A 26,249-nucleotide genomic window follows, 5' to 3' on the forward strand; every position below is an offset into this window, starting at 1 on the left:
GGAGGAAGGTGCACACAGGTGGACTATGTGCTATGCAGGAGATGCAACCTGAAGGAGATTGGAGACTGTAAGGTGTTGGCAGGGGACAGTGTAGCTAGACAGCATCGGATGGTGGTCTGTAGGATGGTTTTGGAGGTGAAGAAGAAGAGGAGAAGAGTGAGGACTGAAAGAAGAATAAGATGGTGGAAACTGAAGGAGGAAGAGTGTAGTGTGAGGTTCAGGGAAGAGGTCAGAGAGAGGCTCAGTGGTGTTAAGGAGGTGTTGGATGATTGGGCAACTACTGCAGGAGTGATGAGGAGGCAGCTAGAAAAGTACTTGGTGTGACATCTGGAAATAGAAAGGAAGACAAGGAGACGTGGTGGTGGAATGAGGAAGTGCAGGAGAGCATAAGGAGAAAGAGGTTGGCAAAACAGAAGTGGGATAGACAGAGTGATGAGAAAAGTAGGCAGGAGTACAAGGAGATGCGGCAGCAGGTTAAGAGGGATGTGGCGAAAGCCAAGGAAAAGGCATATGAGGAGCTGTATGAGAGGTTGGACACTAAGGAAGGAGAAAAGGATTTATACAGATTGGCCAGGCAGAGGGACCGAGCTGGAAAGGATGTACTGCAAGTTAGAGCAGTAAAGGATGGAGAGGAAATGTGTTGACTAGTGAGGAGAGTGTGTTGAGAAGGTGGAGGAGTATTTTGAGCAGCTGATGAATGAGGAAAATCAGAGAGAGAAGGTTGGATGATGTGGAGTTGGTGAAGCAGGATGTAGATAGGATTAGTAAGGAGGAAGTGAGAGCAGCGATTAAGAGGATGAAGAGTGGAAAGTCGGTTGGACCAGATGACATACCGGTAGAAGCGTGAGATGTTTAGGAGAGATGGCAGTGGAGTTTTGACCAGATTGTTTAACAGGATTTTGGAAGGTGAGAAGATGCCTGAGGAATGGAGAAGGAGTGTGCTGGTACCGATCTTTAAGCATAAAGGAGATGTGCAGACCTGCAGTAACTACAGGGGAATTAAGTTGATCAGTCACACCATGAAGTTATGGGAAAGAGTAGTGGAAGCCAGGTTGAGAGAAGAGGTGACCATCTGTGAGCAACAGTATGGTTTCATGCCGAGGAAGAGCACCACAGATGCCTTATTTGCTTTGAGAATGTTGATGGAGAAGTATAGAGAAGGACAGAAGGAATTGCATTGTGTATTTGTGGATTTAGAGAAAGCCTACGACAGGGTGCCAAGAGAGGAGTTGTGGTATTGTATGAGGAAGTCAGGTGTGTCAGAGAAGTATGTGAGGGTGGTGCAGGACATGTATGAGGACAGTGTGACAGCAGTGAAGTGTGCAGTAGGTACGACAGACTGGTTTAGGGTGAAGGTTGGACTGCATCAAGGATCGGCCCTGAGCCCTTTCCTGTTTGCAGTGGTGATGGACAGGTTGACGGACGAGGTCAGACAGGAGTCTCCCTGGACTATGATGTTTGCGGATGATATTGTGATTTGTTGTGAGAGTAGGGAGCAGGTTGAGAAGAGCCTGGAGAGGTGGAGATATGCGCTGGAGAGAAGGGGAATGAAACTCAGTAGGAGTAAGACAGAATACATGTGTGTGAATGAGAGGGAGGGCAGTGGAGTGGTGCGGTTGCAGGAGAAGAGCTTCAGAAGGTGGAGGAATTCAGGTACCTGGGGTCAACAGTGCAAAGTAATGGAGAGTGTGTTAGAGAAGTGAAGAAAAGAGTGCAGGCAGGGTGGAGTGGGTGGAGAAGAGTGACAGGAGTGATTTGTGATAGTAGGGTATCTGCAAAATGAAAGGGAAAGTTTATAGGACTGTGGTGAGACCTGCGATGTTGTATGGATTAGAGACAGTGGCATTGAGTAAAAGACAGGAGGTGGAGCTGGAGGTAGCAGAGCTGAAGATGTTGAGGTTTTCGTTGGGAGTGACGAGGATGGATAAGATTAGAAATGAGTTTTTATTAGAGGGACAGCGCATGTAGGATGTTTTGGTGACAAGGTGAGGGAGGCGAGATTGAGATGGTTTGGACATGTGCAGAGGAGGGACATGAATTATATTGGTAGAAGAATGCTGAGGATGGAGCCACCAGGTAGGAGGAAAAGAGGAAGGCCAAGAAGGAGGTTCATGGATGTGGTGAGGGAAGACATGCAGGTAGTTGGTGTGAAAGAGGCGGATGTAGAGGACAGGGTGGTATGGAGACGGATGATCCGCTGTGGCGACCCCTAATGGGAGCAGCCGAAAGAAGAAGAAGAAGATTTTTGTATTTAGAATTTTTTTTTTTTTGGGATGATGATGCCTATCAACGCTGCAGATTCATAAATGACCAGTAGATGGCAGTACAGTGTTTATTAACACAGAAAGGAATTAGAAGTATTTAAGCCAACGGACTAACAGATATAAATCTACTCTTCTGTTTCAGATTTAAAAAAAAAAATGTTATGATTAATAATTAATATTCAAATGTTTGATCTGGCCAATCAGCTGTGAGTGGGCGTAGCTTTAATGTTTATACTTAACACTTTAATGCTAAAACAGCTGAAGAACGAGCTCTTTAAATCATTAAAGCCACACCCACTCACGTCTGAGATGGAAGCTAAGTTGGATGCTAAGCGGCTAAAGTGGAATATTTGAACTGTTTTACTGTAGAAATGTTCAGCCACCAACAGAAACATCAGGCAAAATATTTCTGTGATTCCTGTAATAAAATTTGCTTATTGTTAATGTGACGAGACAAGAAGCATCAGCGGAGCCGTTTTCAGCACATTAGGTCTAAGATTTAGAATGAATGTGTGTTTGTTGGGAACAAATTGAATGAAGGAGTGATCTGGATTTCCTGTGAACCTTTCAGTACATTTATTTCTGTAGGAAAATGATTAAAGTCACAGTGGGAGAGAGAACCTCCTCACACTTCCACTAGAACTGAAGAAAACATGTGGATTTGACTTTTAAGTCGAGGTTAAAACACAGTGAATTTGACTGCATTACAAAATGTCAAACATCCGGGTGTTTATTTTAAAGTAAGAAACCACAAGTGCACTTTTCAGCCAAAATATATCCTCTGAAAAATAGATTCTGTTTCAACATGTACAAAAGTATTGGGACACGCAGCCTATTCCGTCACTCACAGATAATCGCGAGTTAATCAGCACAAAACTCAGTTTGGAAAAAAGGCAATGATGAAGGATTTTTATGGCTTTTATTATTTAAGAATTAATTGAAACATTTATCACAATCGTGAGGAACGTGGCCTGGAAACATCTCTGTAGCTTTACCTTCATTCTAGAAACATCCTACATTCTACAGATTCTGCACACAGAATTACTGAAGTTCAGGGAGAAATGAAATCTGACTCCTCAGTTATCATTTTATTAAACACTTTTACATGCAGTTCATTTCAGCACAAAACCTCATAACTGCCTTACAACCCAAACTGAATCCAGCATATAGAGGCCGTTTGAATGTGGTTTGGACTTTGTGGAGGAGCCTCATCGTATCAGAGACGCTGTAGAAGGACAGAGTTTCTGCACTGTGATCCACATACACTCCTATTCTGGATGGTGATGGTACTCTGAGATCAGTATTTATGTTATTGTGCCAGAAAGAGACAGAGGTAGAAGAAGAACACTTCAGACTCCAGGACTGATTGTTGTTTCCAAACAAATGCTAAAAACCCTGTCCTTTCCTGCTGATCTCTTTATATGAGACTGATATGTCCACACCACTACCGTTCCACTCCACCTCCCAGTAACAGCGTCCACACACACTCTCTTTACACAACACCTGAATCCAGAAGTCAAATCTCTCTGGATGATCAGAGTATCGCTGCTTTCTCTCTCTGCATCTCACGACTCTGTTCTTCTCAGACAGAATGAGTTGAGGATGTGCTGTGTTGGGATCCAGAGTCAGATAACAGAAATCTAGAACAATAAAATGTGCACAGGTTTGATGTTAATCACAGGATTTATAATAATTGTGTGTGAGACACCTGTGTGTGTTTCTGTTCTCCTAATGCTGCTCTACATGAACTATTTTAAATATTACACATCATCAGTCATCAGGGAGACATGGATCAGATTTAGATCAACAATACAGACATGTTTACACTCGGGTGTGTGTGTGTGTGTGTGTGTGTGTGTGTGTTATGCCTACACTGCAGAAAATCTGGTCTGCTCTTTGGTTCTGAGAAACTCATCCAAACTGCTGCAGCTGTGGAGACACAGAGACAAAATGATGTGGAAACATATAAAAATAATATAAATATGAAAGTTGTGATTCTTTGCTCTAAAGGCGCCGTTGCGCTCCAAGGTCCCGTCACAGGTGCTCTAGCCTCCCTGAGTTCCCTCATAGTCGTCATTGTGCTCCGCAATCCTGAAGTCTATCAAGGACACCGTCGTACCCAAGGGTCTACTCCAAACCCCCACAGAGGGCATCGCTTAGCTCCCGATCTATGCCGATAGCGTCCTTCTGCCGTCGTTCTGATTTCCGCCGTGGGTGTCGCTCGGCCTCCGGACTACAGTGTGGGTGTTGCTCGGCTTCCCGACTCCGAACTCCACCCAGGGGGTCATCCGGACTGTAGGCTCTGACGAGGACTCTGCCGTGGGCATCGCTTGGTCTCTGGACTCCGCCGAGGTCCTCTCTCCGCTGAGGGCATCTCTCCGCCTCCGATCTCTGCCCAGGGGGTTGTCCAGCCTGTAGGTTCCACCGTGGACTCCACCTTGGGCATCGCACGGCCTCTGAGCTCCGTCGTGGGCGTCACACGGCCTCTGGACTCCGCTGTGGCCGTCGCTCGGTCTCTGGACTCTGCCGAGGGCTTCTCTCCGTCTCCGATCTCTGCCCAGGGGACCAAGGACTCTGCCTCGTCCGTCGCACGGCCTCTGAGCTCCGCCGTGGGTGTCGCCACGCCTCTGGTCTCCGCCCAGGGGGTCGTCCAGTCTGTAGGCTCCGCTGAGGAGGGTGCTCTGCCCCTGATCTCCGCCGAGGGCGTCGCTCAGCCTCTGATCTCTGCTGAGGACTTTGCTCAGCCTCCGGTTCCGGATCTCCATGATGGGCGTCGCTCTCTTCCAGATCTTTGCAAGGGACGTCGCTCCGCCTCAGGTCCTTCCCGACCTTCCCTGGTTTCTTGTTCGGTATGGGTGGTTTTAGGGCGTCAGGTGCCACCCCTGGAGGGGGGGGTCCACCTGCCACGCCCCCCTCGGTAGCTGTCATGCTGCCTCGCTCTGCCGCTCCCGACAGTTGTCTCTCGTTACCGATTCAACATATAAACCTGCGCTCCGACATCACTAGTGTCGGACCTACTTTATGGCTACGGTGACCGACCTAAACCGAGACTGCCAGCATTCACAGCTGGTTCAGTGGATTACTCACGTGCCGTGAATTATATACCTTCCCTGTGGATTGTACCTGTTCCAAGGATTATAGTGGCTTTACGGACTCAACCCACGTTACGGTTCGTACGCTCTCTGACTCTGTGTTGTGCTCTGTTTACCTCAGTAAACATTATAGAGCTACTCCCGCTTCCGATTCGTGGTCCATACCCTGACTGTGTGTGTGTGTGTGTGTGTGTGTGTGTGTGTGTTGTACTTATGTTTTAGAAAGAACGATTAGAGACAAAATGGAGACTGAAATTTGCATAAATGTGAAAGTTTTGATGATTTGCTGGTATCATAAGCATCAGTGTCTTTACAATCTACTGCTCATGCTGTCTCACAAGGCAGTGGAACACACTCAGAGGAGAACGCTATCTACCTTCTTCTGCATACGTGACCTCCACTTTTTCCTGTTCTATGAAATTTCTCTCCCTCTTTACTGTGATACACAACAAATAAATCATTTCCAACACAACTGTTTGTTTACCTTGTGGAAGGATTTTGTTGAATTCCTCCTGACAGATTTCCTCGACTCGTTTTTTCAGATCTGAGACAGATTTCCTCACTCCATCAAATGAGAGATGTTGATTGACAGTGAAGCTGGGTGAGTCGTCACATCCAGGAGAAACACAGAGAGACGGGAAACTCTACAGAGAGGAAACACATCATAGAGAAGGAGAAAAGTGGAGGAGAGAAACGAATGAATCTCAGACTGAATCAGACCAAAGACACACTTGTGATCTCAGACAGGAACATTTATTGTTGCTGTAATGAGCTTTTAGGAGGAAACTTTGTGAGGAACAGCGCCCTCTGTAGATCAGACAGTGAGTGTTACCTGGAGGAAGTGGATGTGATCAGTTGTGTGTGAAAGTTGCTCCAGATCACTGACTCTCCTCTGAAGATCAGTGATCTCCTGATCCAGATGTTTCAGGTGTTGTTCAGATCGACTCAGTTCAGCTTTTTTCTGAACTCTGATCAGCTCCGTCACCTCCGAGCGCCTTTTCACCAGGGAGCTGACCATCTCATTAAAGATCTTCTCATTATCATCTACTGCTGCCTGTGAACGCTTCTGTTAGAACACACACACACACACACACACACACACACACACAGTGAGATAGTTCATGTGTGTGTGTGTGTGTGTGTGTGTATGTGTTCATTCCTCACCTTTATAGTATCAACAGTCTGTTTCAGCTCCTGCACCTTCTTCTGCTTCTCCTGGATCTTCTGCTGGAATTTAATCTGCTCCTCCTTTAGTTCATTCTGAGACCATATAAAATACATTTCAGATAGATTTCCTCCTGTTTTACAGAAATGTAGTCAGATTTCTCTAAAAAATCTCTAAAAATATAATAAAATAACTTCCATAATTAAATGTTGTTCAGCACAGATTACATGATAAATTTATTATTGTTTAAAAATGGTCTACTCAAAGCCACACCCAATTCCACCTCATTAAAGATGAAATAAAATCTGTATTTACAGGTGATTTACTGCGGCTTTACAACGTTCAAATGCTTGTTTTCATTGTTTGTATATTTAATTTATGCAAATTTAATTATTATACAAAATTACATTAATTATATATTCTAGATGCTTATATCTTCACAACTATACTAAATGTTTTTTTAAACAAAAAATTGTCAAAATGCAAATACAAATGTTTATTTTACAGAAAGAAACGACCCAGCATGAGTGAATTTGTTCAAAGAAGAAAATTGCGCATTCATTCAACAAGCAGCCGGAAAAAGCTTTTCAAAATAGAATAGTTAAATTCAGTTTGTGGCTATTGACATGAAATGTTTACCAGATGTTGGTAACAACTCATGCAATCCAAACATATAAAGACATCAACTGTAGATGTCCATAAATAAAGTTATGTGTAATAATGTGAAAGGACACGGGGGGAAAGAATTGAACACGATGTATTTAAAACTTTGTTGGTAATGACGGCTTCAAGACGCCTCCTGTATGGAGAAACTGGTTGCACGCATTGCTCAGGTGTGATTTTGGCCCAATCTTCTACACTCCACATCTTCTAAGTTTTGTGACCTCTTCTATGAACTCTGATCTTTAGTTCTGTCTGTAGATTTTTTATTGGATTCAAGAAAATGACATTTAATAAAGCATGTAAGTATATTAAAATGTACTTTAAAAAGTAATAATGTTTGGTAATATATGAAGCCTAATTCTGCCTTATTTTATTTTTGTATGCAGAATAAATTCTTGAATTGATGATTGTGCATTTTGTTAAGTGGTGTACTCTGGCTAAATTGTATCTGATGATCCAGACAACAGCCTTGACAGCCAGAACACCCAGTAAGACATTATAGAACTCTGCAAGAAATGTACAAAGCAAAGACATTTCATTGACTCTGATGCTTTGAAGGATTAAGACAGTCCAGCAAAGCCTGTAAAGGTTTTTACATCAGTCAACATAGTTACATATCTCATATCTTCTACCTACCTGCAGACAGTTGATGATTCCTAATCTAACATTAAAAAATTAATATTCTTTCAAGCAACAGATGTGGAGAATTATTAAGGCAAACAATTGCCAATACAGGGAGACCTTCCACTCCATTTTTCAGTTTTTTGTGGAGTGATGAAAGTCATGAAGCCTCCAAGAACATTATATGGAGGTAAAGCTTTTTTCAGTGATTGAATCCATATAGCTTGAGGTCCACTTTGCTGCAGAGTTTAGCTTTAGTTTGTTCTGCATAGGGTTAATCAGTGTCTTCAGGTCTTACTAGAGTCTTGTGAGTTTGATCAAAGTTGGAGATTAACTCTGCAGGATCTCAGTGGGCAGAGTTGAGATTTACTTAGGTAGCGATAAAATATTAGCATGGCCTACACTCAATAAAATACTGTTAAAATCATCCTAAATTGTCTATGTAAAAGTCCATGTCATGTAAAAAATATAGTTTGTGGAAAAATTTTAATTCTGCCTTCATTTTCTCATCCTCGAGTTGTTCCAAGCCTGCATAGATGATTTTTTGTATTGTACACACATTGTTCCAGTTTTTGTTCCTGCAATGGTACAAGTCAGTGGAAGTCAGTGGTGATCCACATCTGTGACCAACATTCTACAAAATATCTCACTTTGTGTTCAATAGAAGATAAAAACTTGTACAGGTTTGGAACAACTTCATAATGACAAAATGTTCAAGGGTGAAATATCGCTTTAATAAAAGTACCTATCGGCCCAACCCAGATTTTGGTTAGAAAAAGAAATTTTCTTTTGAAGAGAATAAATGATGTTTATTTATAAATGTTTAATATTAGAGGCATTACACATGTACCTATACAACATTACCTATTTTAAAGTTTGCTGGGTTAGGGTTAGCTTCATTGACAGATTTGAATGATGTATTGCTCTTATCTGTACAATCAAAAAAGACAAAAAAAAAAGCCCAAAACTCCCCGGTGCATTTGTTGACACCAGAGAGTAAATTGTGTGCATCATTGCAGATTTTTTTGCCGATTTGAGACTCGGTGCATCAGTAAAACAAAGGTTTACTGATTAAAAATAATTTTTTTCAGTGCAGTTTATTTATTTGTTTATATCTGAGAAAAGAATGGACTTTGTGAATTAACGTGTTGCGTTGTAAGTTTTTATTTCTCCTTTTATATTTAGTTATTTATATCCTTCATAAAAATTATCAAACAGAAATGCGTGCTGCATGAATCATGCGTTAATAAAATCAATGCCGTTAAAATGCATTTGCGTTAACACGACAGCCCTATTTAATATGAAAGAATTTAAAATATTGTTCTCTAATGAATGTATCAGACTGAAGATCCACATATAGAACACAAGCAGAGAAAAGATGATGATGATCAGGAATGTCTCTGTTCTCACTCATGTTCTCATCAATGACTCCCTCTGTCTCATCCACGTTAACCCCAGACTTCTTACTGCCTTCTGCTCATTGTGAGCTTCAGAAACTAGTCTACGTCTGTGGTGTGTGAGAGACAGGAATCCACCAGTGGATTGAAAAAGCAGCACAATGAAAGGAAACATGTTCATGTGCTGAAAACGGAGCAGTGAGAAGAAAAAATATTGATCATTTTACCAAATAAATCAAAACTAATGAGTCTGTTTTAAATTTGTAAAAAGCAGAAAGTGAGGTTTAAGATGATCTTCACAATACGAGGCCAGACACACCAGACAGGACTTGGCGGCTTTGTGTTTTCTCCCGGTGCAGACATCACAGTCCACATCTCCAGATCCTGTGTTACAGCGAGCAGGAGAAGCAGCTTGGAGATCAGTCTCCTTCAGTTTCTCCACCACTTCAGCCAGCATGTTGTTCCTGCGTAGAACAGGCCTTGGAGTGAAAGATTCTCTACACTGGGGGCAGCTGTAGATGCTCTTCATGTCCTCCTGATTCCAGTGACTATTAATACACACCTTACAGAAACTGTGTCCACAAGGAATAGTCACTGGTTCCTTCAGGAGATCCAGACACACTGCACAGATGAACTGATCCTGATTTACTGAAATACTGGCCTCTGCCATTTTCCTGCTTTGTGTGTGTGTGTGTGTGTGTGTGTGTGTGTGTGTGTGTGAGAAAGAGAAAAGAAGAAGAAAATAGAGGGAGAGGCTTCAAGTTCTGAGTTTTGTTTTCTCTGAAATGAACTTCCTGTTGTGTGTGTTATAGTGTGACACAGAGTGGGCGTGGCTTTAAACACAGAGAGTTCAGGCTTGTAAGGAACAGTGTAGTCTTAGAACAGTAGATAATTTCTGATCTAAACAGTCCAATCCAACGAAGTCTGATTTGTTCTTTGTTGTGAATTTGACTGTGGGTTTAATAATAACAGAAATATAAAACTGACAGCATTCAGACACTTCACTCAGCACATCATGTCTTTGTAGGTGTAATGCTACAAGATCACCACATCTGGATTCGAGGATCTCCTCCGTTTGCTCTCTGCAGTGTTTTAAATATCTGTCATGTGAATTAGGGAATGTCACTTATACCACTATGAAAATTTGGAGTCACTTCACTTTGAAAAGGGGAGTGAAATTTGACTTCAGTCTGAGATCTCATTTTCCCCAAGCACAACTCATACCTTCGATCTATTCATCATTTCTTATATTCTGATCCAATTTATGTAGCTTGTGTTTAATCCAACATACTGTATTTAACTTATAATCATGCAATCTATTTAATCCAAGTAGAAAGTAAACTGATAGTCAGATACTAACATATAAAGTAGAATAGGGCTCGACTGATGCTGTGAGTGTGTCGATGAACGTAAACAGCCACATATGTGGCAGAATAATTCAGATTATTGAGGTAAAAAACTCTGTCGATAACAATAGGGACTGAAGAAGGCATGGGAGAGTGATCGAGGACAGACACAGGAGGAGGAGAGGTGGAAGAATCTGGTGATTAATCAGTAGAGAAGATATGTAAGGTGGAGAGAGAAAAGGAGGAGTTGATGCAGGTGTGTGAAGACCATCAGAATCTTCATTATCAGTTTGAGTCTCCTGATGAAAAACAGCAGGGAGGTCAGGCGAAGTCTGTGTGCACGTCTCACGTGTAAAAGTAAATCGTGCAACCTCGACTGCTAGAGAGTAGAGTTGAAATTAGCGATTATTTCTTCAAAGAATGTTGCTATGAGCTAGTCTGGAATGTTTGCAAGAAGAAGCCAAGTCAAGTCAAGTCAAGTCAGGTTTATTTGTATAGCGCTTTTCACAACAGACATTGTCTCAAAGCAGCTTTACACAAATCAACAGTTAAGGTGAATGGTGTGAATTTGTCCCTGATGAGCAAGCCGTGGCGACTGTGGCAAGGAAAAACTCCCTCAGATGTTATGAGGAAGAAACCTTGAGAGCAAGATGAAGAAGCTAAATGAAAAACCGATAAAGAGAAGTTAGTGAAGGTCAACATCAGAAGACCAAGACATAAGACTATTGTGTGCAGTTGGCAGAACCGGAGAAGAGACAAGATAGCAATCCTGTGAATGTTCTCATAAGGCAACATATTCTGCACTAAGGCCTGTACGACACTCAGCTCACAGGCACATATTACATAAATACTCATATAAATAAGTAGAACAATAGTTAATTAAACATGTAAGAGGATTTGAGCTTAACCCAATAATAGTAGAATCTAAACAGCAATAAAAATTAGAATAAAAGCAGAAACTTTGCAGATTCAGAAGGAAAAAAGGGGCCATAAAGAGATCATTCAAGGAAGAGAGGGTTTTATACAAATGAGGGTTTCTTAAGAATTCTAACAGAACCAGACCTAAAATAAGAGGAACTGAGGGGAACAGGACACCAAAATATGGAATCTTAGAAAGGGGAGGAGAACCAGGTGTCAAAAGATAATGGGAAATGAAAATGTAGGTGAGGAGAGAAGATCCTGAAAAAATTCGAAAAGATAAGGATTGATCACACAAACAAAGAACACAAAGAAGATGCTATGTGGCATCACGGTGAGAACACGGGGAGATCCTGGGCAATTGATCATCTCACTTAAGATTGAGTGACTACCTTCTATGAGCTCATTGAAACGTGATGTGACTGCAGTAAAGCTTCTTCTCATACAAGGCTGAAAATCCTTCATTGGTTTCTGAGGTCATTCTATTATTATTAAGTGTGTTACAAAGGGAATTAACTACAATAGAGAATCCACCTGTGATGTGTCTGCTCAGAGTGAGGTTCTGAGTTCTGACGACTGTCATAAATCCCTCACAAGGGAAATCTGAATTGTTAAACAGGAATTATGTTCAGAAAAAGGCATATATCAATCAGTGGTTCTCAATAACCAGAAATATGTAACTCAAAATGGTTTCGAAAGCCTTCAAACAGAGAACATTACTTCACAAAGTGTTGGTGCACTGAGGTCTAGCTTTGGCATTAGCACTAGACTGTCACGGTCAACACGTGGGGTTTAGAGGATGACATTATCCAAACATTCCAGTTCACTAAACACTGTATAACACTCTATATCCATGCTCCCTCCAGATCTGCTGATTTACCCCCAAACACCTACTGACTAAATGTTTAAATAAACGATAAGTAAGTCCATCCATCCCCAAAGTTCTCAGGACCGCTCTGAGGTGTTGTAAATGATACTGCCGGTCATTATTATAGATGATTGTCATCCAAGTAGGCAGCAGCATACGCATTATAATGGCAGAGGATTCGGTCAATGAGATGGTGAAACGTCACCGGACATCTGTACAAACTAAATAAAAGTGTGACAAACCGGTGTAGACAGAACAGAGTGGAGACACTGGAGTCAAGTCATTAAAAGTGTTCTGCACCTTACCGATCGAGCAGTTCATCAATGCGAGGTATTGGATTTTTGGCAAGATCACAGGGCTGCTACAATCAGTGTCCGACTCTTTGTTTACCCAAATCCTGTGTTCACTATGGGCAGCTGTGCGTCTCAATATGATGTTTTTAATGAGGTTTATTTGTCCAAGCGGAGGCAAAAACACGCCGCTCTCGACAAAGACATCTGCTAAATGCCGCAAATGTCAATGTAAATGTTTGAAATCTCTTTTTAAAAACCTGTGCTCCCTGCGACAGCGAGAGTTGGTCTTTCTCCATGGTTTCAGGAGGTTGAGGTTGTATACCTGCAGTTCATCACCTCTACCTGTGCATCTGACCTCTTATTTGACTTCTCCAACTCCCCGTGTAACCTCAAAGGGTCCTTGCCACTTCACAAACAAGTTTGACGTTAAGAGCAACATGGGTACTTCATATACCCAGTGCAAATTCACACAGCTTCATTCCCTATTATACAGCAGTGACTGTATAATTTACCCAAAGTGTGGAGTTTTGCCCTCAGGTCAAGGACGTACTGAATGTCATGTTTCAACCCAATTTTTGCGGATTACATCTAGAACTTTGCACTGCTTATGACCGTATAATAATTCAAAAGGGAAAAACCCCATGGAGGCTTGTGGGACCACTCATACTGCAAACAATAGGGGCTCGAGTCACTTTATCCCAGTTTTGTGCATCCTTGTGAATAAACTTCTGAATCATGCTGTTGAGAGAAATCGCTCCTGTCTGTGGATGATAAACGCAAGTACAGATTGATTGTTGTAAACTCCATGCTGAGATGCTGCAGAGAGGCACTGCTGCCAGGTATCATGTTGTGTAGTTCATCAAAACTAGAAAGCAATGCCCTCGTGCAGTCTAACAGCCTGACGAGGTCCACTCCAATTCTTTCAAAGTGGACCTCGATTACCTCCACACTTAAACTACCATTATCAAGCTTCACAAAGCATGTGGAATTGGCCATGTAATAAGCATTGCTTAATTACAGTTAGACAGACAGATAGACTGTCAGGATCTCCTGGGCACATGGCGCACACTTCCGGTTCCGCAATGCGCATTTCCCCATCGGCGGCTATCTTGCAGTTTTTCCCACGCCTTATTTAACGACAACCAAGACATTAGCTCTAGGCTAGATTATTTTACCGGCTCCCTAGCCCTTGAGATTACTTTTGCCACCCTGCCTGATCCTGATCCCGTTCCTGATCCCTGTTCTGCTCTGCCTGCTTTGTTACCTGGTTTAAACTCTTGACTGTTTATTGGCTTTTGATTCTGCTCTGCCTATGTTGCTCGATTTTGCCGGCTTTCTGAATTTTGGACTGTTTTGGATTTTGGTTTTTGTTCTTACCTGCATTGCCCGGTTTCCCTCTGTTTTTGATCCTGGACTGTTTTTTGGTTTTGTTTTTGCCTTTGCCCGATTGCTCTGATAATCTTATTAAAGCCTGTTTTCTCTATACTCCTGTGTGCATCCTGCATTTGGGTCCTTCCATCTAGTCACTCACCCAGTCACATCCGCACCAGAGTTCTCTGACAGAGACAGGCAGACAGGCAGGCAGACAGACAGGTAGGCAGACAGACAGCCAGACAGACATTCAACACCAACAAATGTAAGGCAAATAACTACAGGAAAAATCCACACTTTTAATTAATATAAATAATAAATTTATTTATTTATTTATTTTAACACAAGCTGTTTGATGATTTTTCTAGTTGAGATCATAAAGAATGAAGAATAATGAAGGACTTTTATACAGGATATACTGTTTGACAGAAATGTCAGAAGCATTTATAAAACAAAAAAAAAACTCGACTTTTGTCTCCTCATATTTGATATTCATGTCATTCACAACTCTCCTAAAAGTAGCCTACACTGTTTACATTACTGAACGTGTCAGTGAACAAATGAGTTCAGAATGAGATGACCACTTCAGAATGCAACATTTTACAATTAAAAAAAGAAAAACTCCATCCACTTAAAATTGCCACTGCTGAACTTCTGAGTTGGTCCCAAGTTTCAAAACATCCTTAATGCAATAGGATAATGTGAATGTTAATAAGAAGCAGAAGAAGAAGAATCAGACCCCTCTGTTATAATCGTCATTTTCCTGAACATTTTCACCAAATCTTAGTTTGCATCACGTAACCTCACAGGTAAGTCATAACTCCGTATCCAGAATCCAGAGTATAGAGGCCGAGTGAATGTGGTGTGAACTCTGTGGAGGAGCATCATTGTATCAGAGACGCTGTAGAAGGACAGAGTTCCTGCACTGTGATCCACATACACTCCTATTCTAGAGGACGCTTGACCACTGAGCTCAGTTCTAATATCATTATGATAGAAAGAGACAGAGGAAGAAGAACACACCAGACTCCATGACTGACTGTTGCGTCCTAACACACACTCGATACTCCCTCCTTTCCTTTTGGTCTCATTATATGAGACTGATATAAACACATCACTGCTCCACTCCACCTCCCAGTAACAGCGTCCACACACACTCTCTTTACACAACACCTGAGTGTAGAAGTCAAATCTCTCTGGATGATCAGAGTATCGCAGTTTTGTCTTACTGCGTGTCACCGTTCTGTTCTTCTCAGACAGAATGAGTTGAGGATGTGCTGTGTTGGGATCCAGAGTCAGATAACAGAAATCTAGAACAATAAAATGTCTACAGGTTAGAAGTTATTCACAGGATTTATAATAAGTGTGTGTGAGACACCTGTGTGTGTGTGTGTTACACCTACACTGCAGAAAATCTTTTCTGCTTTTTGGTTCTGATGGTAAACTCATCCGAACTTCTGCAGCTGTGGAGACACAGAGACAAAATTAAGATCGAAAAATGACATGAAGAGACAACATTCATTTGGTATCTCACTGTGGAGAAATCTTCAGGTGTAATCGTATGCAAAAGCTCAAAATACACCTCGTCTGCCCACGTGCAATCAGAAACCTTTGCCTTCCTGGATATACTGTAAGCTCTTGCTGGATAGAAGCTCTTGCTGGATAGAAGCTCTTGCTGACCCTCAGTCCTTCTCACTCTCTTCCCCACAACTTAACTGCAATGCAACCAATGAAAGAAGAAGGGAGAGGCTTCTGAGATGTGCTTTCCAAGAAAATCTCTAGCTCTAGCTTTTCTACTAAACCTGCAAACCTGGACAGAGGGCGAGAGTCATCACTCACAGTTTCTCTGTTCTGACCCTTCAATACCGATACCCCTTGACCTACTATGGGGGAAAAAATAAGGAAAGAAAGTGTGCATATAGTTCATTTGAATGCCACTTGTTCCACCGGTGCCCCCAAAACAGACACTTTCATTCAAATAAAAAAAGAATATACTGTAACACATCCAGACTGTGGGCAGTGTGTGCAAAATTTGTGGAAAAAACCCAACACAAAACAAAGAGCTCTGCATTGTTGGAAAGACTCAACTTTTCTCAGAATGAGATGTTTGATTGGCGCTATTTTAATGCTAGAAGTGGTGATGACAGAGTGTGGCAGAGCTTTTTTTTAACATGTTTCTCTCATCTGCAGTTACACTCAGTGTAGAAGGTGCTGTTCTGCCATGGGAGCTATCTTTGGTTTTGGAAGGACTCTGGAAGCCCACTTTCCAGCCTACAGAGAACATTTCTTTAAATTGCTCTCGTTAAAGATGAAAAAAGGAAAAAAGGAAGTGCATGCTTTATCCCTGCAACCTTCATGCAAGCGCACAGACACTGTTAGATTTTGTAGATTTGTGAATAAGTTACTGATTTTCTGCTTAATTGATGTAATTTATATCTTGATGTCATTTTCAAGGCTAAAGTTAATACTGCATGATTTAGTTCAGTTTTGTTCCTGGTTTCTTCTTATTTCTGTTATATGAATTTTATTTCTCTCTTCACTGCGACAGAACAAATGTTTACTTCTTTACCTTGTGGACGGATTTTGTTGAATTCCTCCTGACAGATTTCCTCGACTCGTTTTTTCAGATCTGAGACAGATTTCCTCACTCCATCAAATGAGAGATGTTGGTTGACAGTGAAGCTGGGTGAGTCGTCACATCCAGGAGAAACACAGAGAGACGGGAAACTCTACAGAGAGGAAACACATCATAGAGAAGGAGAAAAGTGGAGGAGAGAAACGAATAAATCTCAGACTGAATCAGACCAAAGACACACTTGTGATATCAGACAGGAACATTTATTGTTGCTGTAATGAGCTTTTAGGAGGAAACTTTGTGAGGAACAGCGCCCTCTGTAGATCAGACAATAAGTGTTACCTGGAGGAAGTGGATGTGATCAGGTGTGTGTGAAAGCTGCTTCAGATCACTGACTCTTCTCTGAAGATCGGTGATCTCCTGCTCCAGATGTTTCAGGTGTTGTTCAGCTCGACTCAGTTCAGCTTTTTCCTGAACTCTGATCATCTCCGTCACCTCCGAGCGCCTTTTCACCAGGGAGCTGATCATCTCATTAAAGATCTTCTCATTATCATCTACTGCTGCCTGTGAACGCTTCTGTTAGAACAGTAATGAAGTAAATGTAAATTGTTTCTGTACTTAAGTAGTTTTTTGTGTATCTGTACTTTACCGAAGTGTTTTTATTTTTATTTTCACTACATTTAGTGAAATCAGTCGTTTCTTTTTACTTATAAGGATGAAGATTTTGCTGTTGGCACTTTATACCTTCGTGTTCCTGGTAACATGTGGAATGTTGCTTGGCAGTGGGAGAGTTGTGTTAAAGTGTTACACAAGCTGCTTTAGTCATACTTTCACTTTTACCTGTAAACTCTTGTTTGTCTTTTCTCTGAATTGAAATTAATGTTAGTTTGTAAAGATTTGTGCTGAACATTAAATCTCAGTTCCTGATCATTTTACAATAAAGACCAAGGGGTCTGAACCTCAGTATCAACTGCTCGTGTTTCAGGGTGCAGGAAGAAGATAATGATTGGCGTAGGGTTCGATCGACAAAATATGAAAACTTTATTTTCAGTGACACATCTGTTACCTCGAATGCTAAAACGAAGGTCGTTTCTTTTGAAACGTTGTCCACTGTGTAACAAAGACAAATAAATTAACATAAATAAAACGTTTATTTACGTGTCCTTTTGTCAATTAAGGCTGCAGGGAGCCACAACAGCCGTGGGTTACTGACCTCCACTCTAGACATTATAATTGTGTGTGTGTGTGTGTGTGTGTGTGTGTGTGTATGTGTGTGTGTGTTCATTACTTACCTTAATAGTGTCCACAGTTTGTTTCAGCTCCTGCACCTTCTTCTGCTTCTCCTGGATCTTCTGCTGGGATTTAATCTGCTTCTCCTTTAACTCATTCTGAGACCAAATAAAATACATTTCAGATAGATTTTATTGTGTTCTACAGAATTATAGTAATAAATAAAAACAAAACAAAAAAATCATAAAATCTAGAAACATTGCATTGATATTCTCTGGAGGGAAAAACTCCATGAATCCACTCACATTCAGGAAGAGAAAGTTCTTACTTTAGCAGAAGAAGAATTTGAAAAGCCACACTACAGCACAGTGAAATCCTTTTCTTCATATATCCCTGTGATGTTAGGAAGCCGGGGTCAGAGCACAGGGTCAGCCATGATGATACACATGGAGCACAGAGGGTTAAGGGCCTTGCTCAGGGGCCCCAGAGTGGCAGCTTTAAAACCTCTCTACTATTAAATCGGTTCTAAAATAACTGAAGGTTGTGAAAAGGTCTGTCAATACACTAGTTGTTCTCAGTTAATACAGTGCCACACTACACAGACACACAGCTGATCATGAACTTGAGCTGAAAGGTGGATTGTTGCAAAATTGCAATTGGATGTGAATGTAAATCACTTGTTATGTCATTTAGATAAGCAAGTGACTGGTAGAATATATTTACTTTAACAAGAATAAGAAACAAAAAAGTGTTTCAAATGAAAACTGTAAATAATGTGTTATAACAGTGTTGAGGATATTTAACACTGTCAGAACACTTTATCTGTAAAATGCTGTAAGAATGTTGTTGGCTGATTAAAGAACACTGACTGGTCTGAACTGTTTCACACAAAAGACCCTTTTACATAATGTTACATTAAACTGTATCTCCAAAATGAATGACAGACAAATAACCATTCAAATCAACAGAATAGAAAATAATATAGAAATTAATAGGTACAAATGTTATTACACAATGATGTCCAGATCTCACCTGCTTTTTACTTCTTTCTGATTCAGCTGGAACTGTATTATGGCCTCTGTGTAGATCCGTCATACACAAGTAACAGATGAAGCTTTGGTCAGTACGGCAGTAGATCTCCATCAGCTTGTGGTGCTGAGAGCAGATCTTCTCTTGGAGATCTACACAGGCTTCAACTAACTTGTGTTTCCTAAAAGCCTGAGACTGATAGTGAGGTTTAAGATGATCTTCACAATACGAGGCCAGACACACCAGACAGGACATGACAGCTTTGTGTTTTCTCTCAGTGCAGAAATCACAGTCCACATCTCCAGGTCCAGTGGAACAGTGAGCAGGAGAAGCAGCTTGAAGTTCAGTCTTCTTCAGTTTCTCCACCACTTCAGCCAGCATGTTGTTCCTGCGTAGAACAGGCCTTGGAGTGAAAGTTTCTCTACACTGGGGGCAGCTGTAGATGCTCTTCAGGTCCTTCTGAATCCAGCAGCCATTAATACACACCTTACAGTAACTGTGACCACAAGGAATAGTCACTGGATCCTTCAGGAGATCCAGACACACTGGACAGATGAACTGATCCTGATTTACTGAAATACTGGCTTCTGCCATTTCTTGCACTCACACACTGATTTTAGTTTGAAAGACCCTTAAATTAGTTTTCTCTAAAATGAACTTTCTGTTTCAGTGTGTATTATAGCATGACCGAGAGAGTAGGTGTGGTTTTATAGAGAGACGAAGTTCAGCCGTTAAAGGAAAAGTGAATACAACAAGAGTTTTTGTGTAAACAAACCTCTCCGTGAATTTTTTTTTGTCCTATGTCTGAATATTGTTTTACATCATCAGTAAAATATTAAATGTAAAGTCTTCAGCCTTTTAACTTCATGAATATGTGCAGCCATACAGCAAGGTGGTCTAACATTCCAGCATTTGTTGTGGTTGCAGGGTTTCATTTCAAACAAGCAGAAGCTAAAAGTTATAATTAAAAACAGGTTGAATGAGGCGTCACTCCTGTTTGACTGGAACTAAACCCTACACCTACTTTTTCCCTTTTTGCACGAGACTGAACAACCCTGCTTTACTTTCATTGTGTCTTTGTAAATGTGATTTTGCAAGTTCAGCTGAAATTAAGGATCTTCTCCCATTTCCTCTCTGCAGAACCACTGTCCAGTTGATTTGGGAGTGTCACTGTATCTTTGTCTATTGGTCTCACTCAATACACTGAATTGGATTTCATGTCCAGTTTCTAAACCATTCTTAGATTCTTACCAATACACTGTCTTTAATTTGCTTTAGGTCCCAGTCACATTGAACCCAGCCATTAGTGTTGCACAAGTCAGTGCACTTCTAGTGTCGGTCTCAAGCCTGGATAAATGTGGAGGGTTGTGTTATGATGGACATCCAGCGTAAACATTTTTTCAAATCAAATATACAGATCACGAAAGAGAATTGATACCGGATCGTTCGAGGCCCGGGTTACCAACGACCGCCACAGGTATCGTTAACCAACAGGGTACCGGTGGAAATTGGGCTACTGCATCTAGCGAGACAGCAGGGAAAGAAGAAGTGTAGGAGAGTGGAGGTTCGGGTTGGTACTTTAAATGTTGGTACTATGACTGGTAAAGGGAGAGAGGGAGCTGATATGATGGAGAGGAGAAAGATATGTTGTGTGTTCAGGAGACCAAGTGGAAAGGGAGTAAGACCAGGAACATTGGAGGTGTTTAAACTGTTCTATCATGGTGTAGATGGAAAGAGAAATGGTGTAGGGGGGATTCTGAAGGAAGAGTACAGTAAGAGTGTAGTGGAGGTGAAGAGAGTTTCGAGTGATGAACGTGAAGCTGGAAGTTGAAGGGGTGATGATAAATGTCATCATTGCTTATGCTCCAGAAGTGGGTTGTGAGATGAAGGAGAAGGAAAAATTCTGGAGTGAGTTGGATGAAGTGGTAGAAGGTAAACCTAGGAATGAACAATTGCTGATTGGGGCAGATTTAAATGGGCATGTAGGTAAAGGGAACAAAGGTGATGAGGAGGTGATGGTAGGTATGGTCTCAAGGAGAGGAATGTGGAAGGGCAGAAAAGGATGGAAATGGCAGTGGTGAAAACTTTTTTAAGAAGAAGGACCACAGGTAAGAGTGGAGCAAGGTGCACACAGGTGGACTATGTTCTATGTAGGAGATGAAACCTGAAGGAGATTGGAGACTGTTAGGTGTTGGCAGGGGACAGTGTAGCTAGACAGCATCAGATGGTGGTCTGTAGGATGGTTTTGGAGGTGCAAAAGAAGAGGTGGAAAGTGAGGACTGAAAGAAGAATAAGATGGTGGAAACTGAAGGAGGAAGACTGTAGTGTGAGATTCAGGAAAGAGGTCAGACAGGAGCTCGGTGGTGGTAAAAAGGTGCTGGATGACTGGGCAACTACTGCAGAAATGATAAGGGAGACAACGAGAAAGGTACCTGGTGTGACATCTGGAAATAGAAAGGAAGACAAATAGATGTGGTGGTGGAATCAGGAAGTGCAGGAGAGCATTAGGAGAAAAGGTTGGAGAAACAGAATTGGGATCGACAGAGTGATGAGAAAAGCAGGCAGAAGTACAAGGAGATGCGGCAGCAGGTGAAGAGGGATGTGGCGAAAGCCAAGGGAAAGGCATATGAGGAGCTGTATAAGAGATTGGACAATAAGGAAGGAGAAATGGATTTGTAGCGATTTCCCAGGCAGAGGGACCGAGCTGGGAAGGATGTGCTGCAAGTTAGAGCAATAAAGGATGGAGATGGAAATGTGTTGACTAGTGAGGAGAGTGTGTTGAGAAGATGGAGGGAGTATTGTGAGCAGCTGATAAACGAGGAAAATCAGAGAGAGAGAAGGTTGGATGATGTGGAGATGGTGAAGCAGGAAGTGGATAGGATTAGTAAGGAGGAAGTGGGAGCAGCGATTAGGACGATGAAGAGTGGAAAGTCGGTTGGACCAGATGACATACCGGTAGAAGCATGGAGATGTTAAGGAGAGATGCAGTGGAGTTTTTAACAAGATTGTTTAACAGGATTTTGGAAGGTGAGAAGATGCCCGAGGAATGGAGAAGGAGTGTGCTGGTACTGATCTTTAAGAATAAGGGAGATGTGCAGAACTGCAGTAACTACAGGAGAATAAAGTTGATCAGTCACACCATGAAGTTATGGGAAAGAGTAGTGAAAACCAGGCTGAGAGAAAAGGTGACTATCTGTGAGCAGCAGTATGATTTCATGCTGAGGAAGAGCACCACAGACGCATTATTTGCTTTGAGAATGTTGATGGAGAATGTCAGCTCTGAGCCCTTTCCTGTTTGCAGTGGTGATGGACAGGTTGAAGGACGAGGTCAGACAGGAGTCTCCATGGACTATGATGTTTGCAGATGATATTGTGATTTGTGGTAAGAGTAGGGAGGAGGTGGAGAAAAGCCTGGAGAGGTGGAGGTATGTGCTGGAGAGAACAGGAATAAAAGTCAGTAGGAGTAAGACAGAGTACATGTGTGTGAAAGAGAGGGAGGGCAGTGGAGGGGTGCGGTTGCAGGAGGAAGAGGTGGAGAAGGTGAAGAAGTTCAGGTACCTGGGGTCAACAGTGCAAAGTAATGGAGTGTGTTAGAGAAGTGAAGAAAAGAGTGCAGGCAGGGTGGAGTGGGAGGAGAAGAGTGATATCATGAGTGATTTGTGATAGAAGAGTATCTGTCAGAGTGAAAGGGAAAGTTTTAAGGACTGTGGTTAGACCTGAAATGTTGCATGGTTTAAAGACAGTGGCATTGAGTAAAAGACAGGAGGTGGAGCTGGAGGTAGCAGAGCTGAAGATGTTGAGGTTTTTGTTGCAAGTGAAGACAAGTCAAGTCAAGTCAAGTGGCTTTTATTGTCATTTTTACTATACACAGTGGTACACAGTACACAGTAAAAACGAAACAACGTTCCTCCGGAACCCTGGTGCTACACTAAACAACAAAACAACAACAGCATAGAGCTACAACACAAACATAAAGTGCATCGAGTGCAACCTGGTGCAAACAGTGCGAACAAAAAAAACAGTACAGACAGACATGTGACCGAATGAATGAGGTACAGGTGGTGATTGACACTCCTGACCACCAATCAGTAGCGAGCAGGCACTATTTAGAGCGGGTTGGTTTGAGCCTGGTTGCTATAGTGATTTCAGGTATGTGCTGTTAGTATGTAGCGTTGGCTAATTAGTTTTTCTTTGCTTGTTGCACTAATGGCTCGTTTGTGTATCCTTAGCCTGTCTTTTCAGTGTGTGTCCCTGTTGGATGCTGTTTTGGATCTGTTTACTGCCCTTCCTGCAGGTATGAGGAAGTTGTTTAGCAATGTTTAGCTTTAACGCGTGTCAGGTGGCGTGAGTAATGTGCAGTCCTTGAACTTCAGTTTAACAGCAGGTTATTTGAAGGCTGCGTATCCTGAGCGGTGAATTGATTCTCAGGAACTTATCTATCCGCGTTTGGTAAGTTGTTTGGGTTTGTTAGGGGGAATTACAGCATGTAGTTGTGCAATTACTTGTATCATTTATACCTTGTATCATCGTTTGTATTATAGGGTCCTCCTTTTTCGTCCTGGGAGATTATTGCTGCGATTCGACTTTTCCCTCGCTGCGCGCCGAGTGAACAACCTCGGCTTACAACTATTTAAAAGGGGAATTCTGCTGCTGCCGTTTGGATTTTGTGATTTGTTTTTAACTGGTATTGTCTGGTCTACTGTGAGGTCGAGCAACGTGCAAGTATCGGGGCTGGCTTAAGGACGACGCGGCCGCTCCTTTTCAGTTTTGCTTCCCTCAAACTTTTAATAAAGTTTTTCATTGTTTTTCTTTGTAAGAGGTGTATATGGTGAATCATATTGTGCTTTGGTGACCGCCCATCGTATTACGGTGGAATTGTGACCTTAATTTGCTTTTTCCTTCATCTTTGCCTGAGATTTATTTTGCTTTTGGTTTCTTTCAGGAGCTGGGGTCCCACGGGTGAAAGGTCTTTGGTGGTGCTATTTCTACGTTTGCCGTGCAACACTTTTGACGTGTATGAGTGGGTGCTCTGAGTTCACGGTGAGGTGTGTGTGTGTGTGTGTGTGTGTGTGTGTGTGTGTGTGTGTGTGTGGAAGTGTGCTTTTTGATAATTAGTGCTTATCACTCTGGTGGGTAACCCCAGCCCTGTATTTAATGATTCTATTTTGTTTTGTTTATTTGGAAGTTGTGTAAATTGGTTGTTCAATATTTTGTGTCTGATTGTTTATTTTTGTTATTTGTGTAATTGTCACCGGACCGTTTTTACCATTGAGAATATTTTCTTTTCGTTCTATTTTAATTTCAAGTTTTCAATAAACTTTGTATCTTTTATACGATGCCCACGTTTCCTGCCTACACTCATTGATAAGGGAATCGAACTTGTGTGATCTAATAAACTCTGGGGTTTACTTCTATTTCCTGGGTGTAACCCTCCCAGGTGGCGTAGTCGAATTGGTTAAGTATATAAAGTGGCGCTTGGGTGTAACGAGCCGTTCAGCTCTCCCCCCCAGGCCCCCACCCTTCGCGCCACAAACACAAGACAAGACAAAAGACAAAAACCAAGTATAGCGCCAACTAGTAAACCTACTGTATACTTAAATATACAGTACTGTGTGAGGAGAAATGTAAAAACTATACCCAGGAGAGAATACAAATAGAACAGAACAATGTAGTGCAAAAAAATAGCAGCAGGGAGGTGCACTGAATTCTACTGAATACAAAGGTGCAGAGACAGCATGTAAACATTATACTGTAATACAAGGTGCAAGTATAAATAATAATAAATAGATAAATGGTGGTGGAGTGGATCGAGATGAGTGATGATTGTGTTTAGTCCAGGTTGTACAGTTCAGTAACACACATTAGAGTGAGTGTGTGTGAGTTCTGTTTCAGTTCTTTGTGTTGAGAAGCCTGATGGCTTGTGGAAAGAAACTGTTACACAGTCTTGATGTGGTGGCCCGAATGCTTCGGAACCGTTTTCCTGATGTTAGGAGGGTGAAGTGTGTATGACGGGTATGTGTGATCGTCCACAATGCTGTGTGCTTTGCGGATGCAGCGTGTAGTGTAAATGTCCATGATAGAGGGGAGAGAGATTCCGATGATCTTCTCAGCTGTTCTCACTATCCTCTGTAGGGTCTTGCGATCCGAGACGGTGCAATTCCCAAACCAGGTAGTGATGCAGCTGCTCAGGATGCTCTCAACGGTCCCTCTGTAGAACATGGACAGGATAGGGGAGGGAGGTATTGAGACTGTGTCTGTCCCCCGAGCAAAACCAAAATATAGGAATTATCAGAAAGTCTGTTTAACCTGATTAACATTAAATTAAATAGGACTGAACGCACAGCCAGCACCTCTGATCTAAAGACAGGATTGTTGAATATTAGATCTCTCACGCCAAAAGCGCTTACTATAAACAAAATTATTACCAACCAGGAGTTTAACATAATGTGTTTGACAGAAACATGGATTAAATCAAATGAGTATGTAGCATTAAATGAGGCGAGTCCTCCTCAAAATATTCACTTTGATAATCAGGAAGACTCCTTAAAAACAGCAGTTGTGTCCATTCTAGATTCAGTTGGAATTAATCAGAATGTTATAGGACCCACTCATAGTGGTGGACACACTCTCGATTTGTTGTTAACATTTGGATTAAAAATAAAAAACTTAGTCATAATTCCACGGTCTGAAGCTATTTCAGACCATTATCTAATCTCGTTTAAAATTTGCCTAAGTCATTGCATTTCTACGTCACCACGTTACCGTGTTAAGCGTACTTTCACGTCAGCTACAGCAGCGCGTTTTATTAATAATCTTCCCGATATTACGATATTAGATAGATCTCCGTCAGACCCCGCAGAGCTCGACTGGGCCACTGAACATCTAGAAACAACGTTACGTTACACTCTAGATGATGTAGCTCCCCTTAAGACCAAAATGATCAGGGAGAAAAAATTAGCACAGTGGTATAATGATCATACGCGCACCTTAAAACAGACCACTCGAAAATTAGAACGTAAATGGCGTCAAACAAAATTAACAGTATTTCAAATAGCATGGAAGGAGAGCCTCTTAAATTATAGAAAATTTCTCCACCCTCATAGAAAATAACAAGCATAATCCTAGATTTTTATTCAGCACGGTAGCAACAGGGAATAAAAGCACTGCGCTCACATGCACACCATCATTAGGTAGTAACGATTTCATGAACTTTTTTAATAATAAAATTGAAAACATCAGGCAAGAAATCCAGACGGTTAATATAAATCCAAACTATTTTACAAGTAACCCTGTAGACAGCAGTGTCATTATAACGGACAATCAACTACAAAGCTTCACTACTATTCATGAGAATGACTTAATTTCATTAATCTCCTCATCAAAATCATCAACCTGCATTCTCGATCCCTTGCCTACT

The 26,249-nt window shown here is 41.6% G+C and overlaps 1 long non-coding RNA gene and 1 pseudogene across 2 annotated transcripts; one reads left to right on the plus strand and one right to left on the minus strand.

The window, feature by feature from the left end:
• Positions 1 to 3,331: 3,331 nt before the first annotated feature.
• LOC124394335 lies at positions 3,332 to 20,302 on the minus strand (annotated as a pseudogene).
• Positions 20,303 to 22,747: 2,445 nt separating this feature from the next.
• Positions 22,748 to 24,170, plus strand: LOC124394235. Of its 2 annotated transcripts, XR_006927452.1 has the most exons (3): positions 22,748 to 22,981; positions 23,062 to 23,281; positions 23,374 to 24,170. It is a non-coding gene; the product is annotated as an uncharacterized LOC124394235 (long non-coding RNA). The 2 variants fall into 2 exon arrangements; XR_006927451.1 differs by having other exon boundaries at positions 22,748 to 23,281.
• Positions 24,171 to 26,249: the final 2,079 nt, after the last annotated feature.

This window comes from Silurus meridionalis, chromosome 12 (assembly GCF_014805685.1).
Source record: "Silurus meridionalis isolate SWU-2019-XX chromosome 12, ASM1480568v1, whole genome shotgun sequence".
In the NCBI taxonomy this organism is placed as follows: domain Eukaryota; kingdom Metazoa; phylum Chordata; class Actinopteri; order Siluriformes; family Siluridae; genus Silurus; species Silurus meridionalis.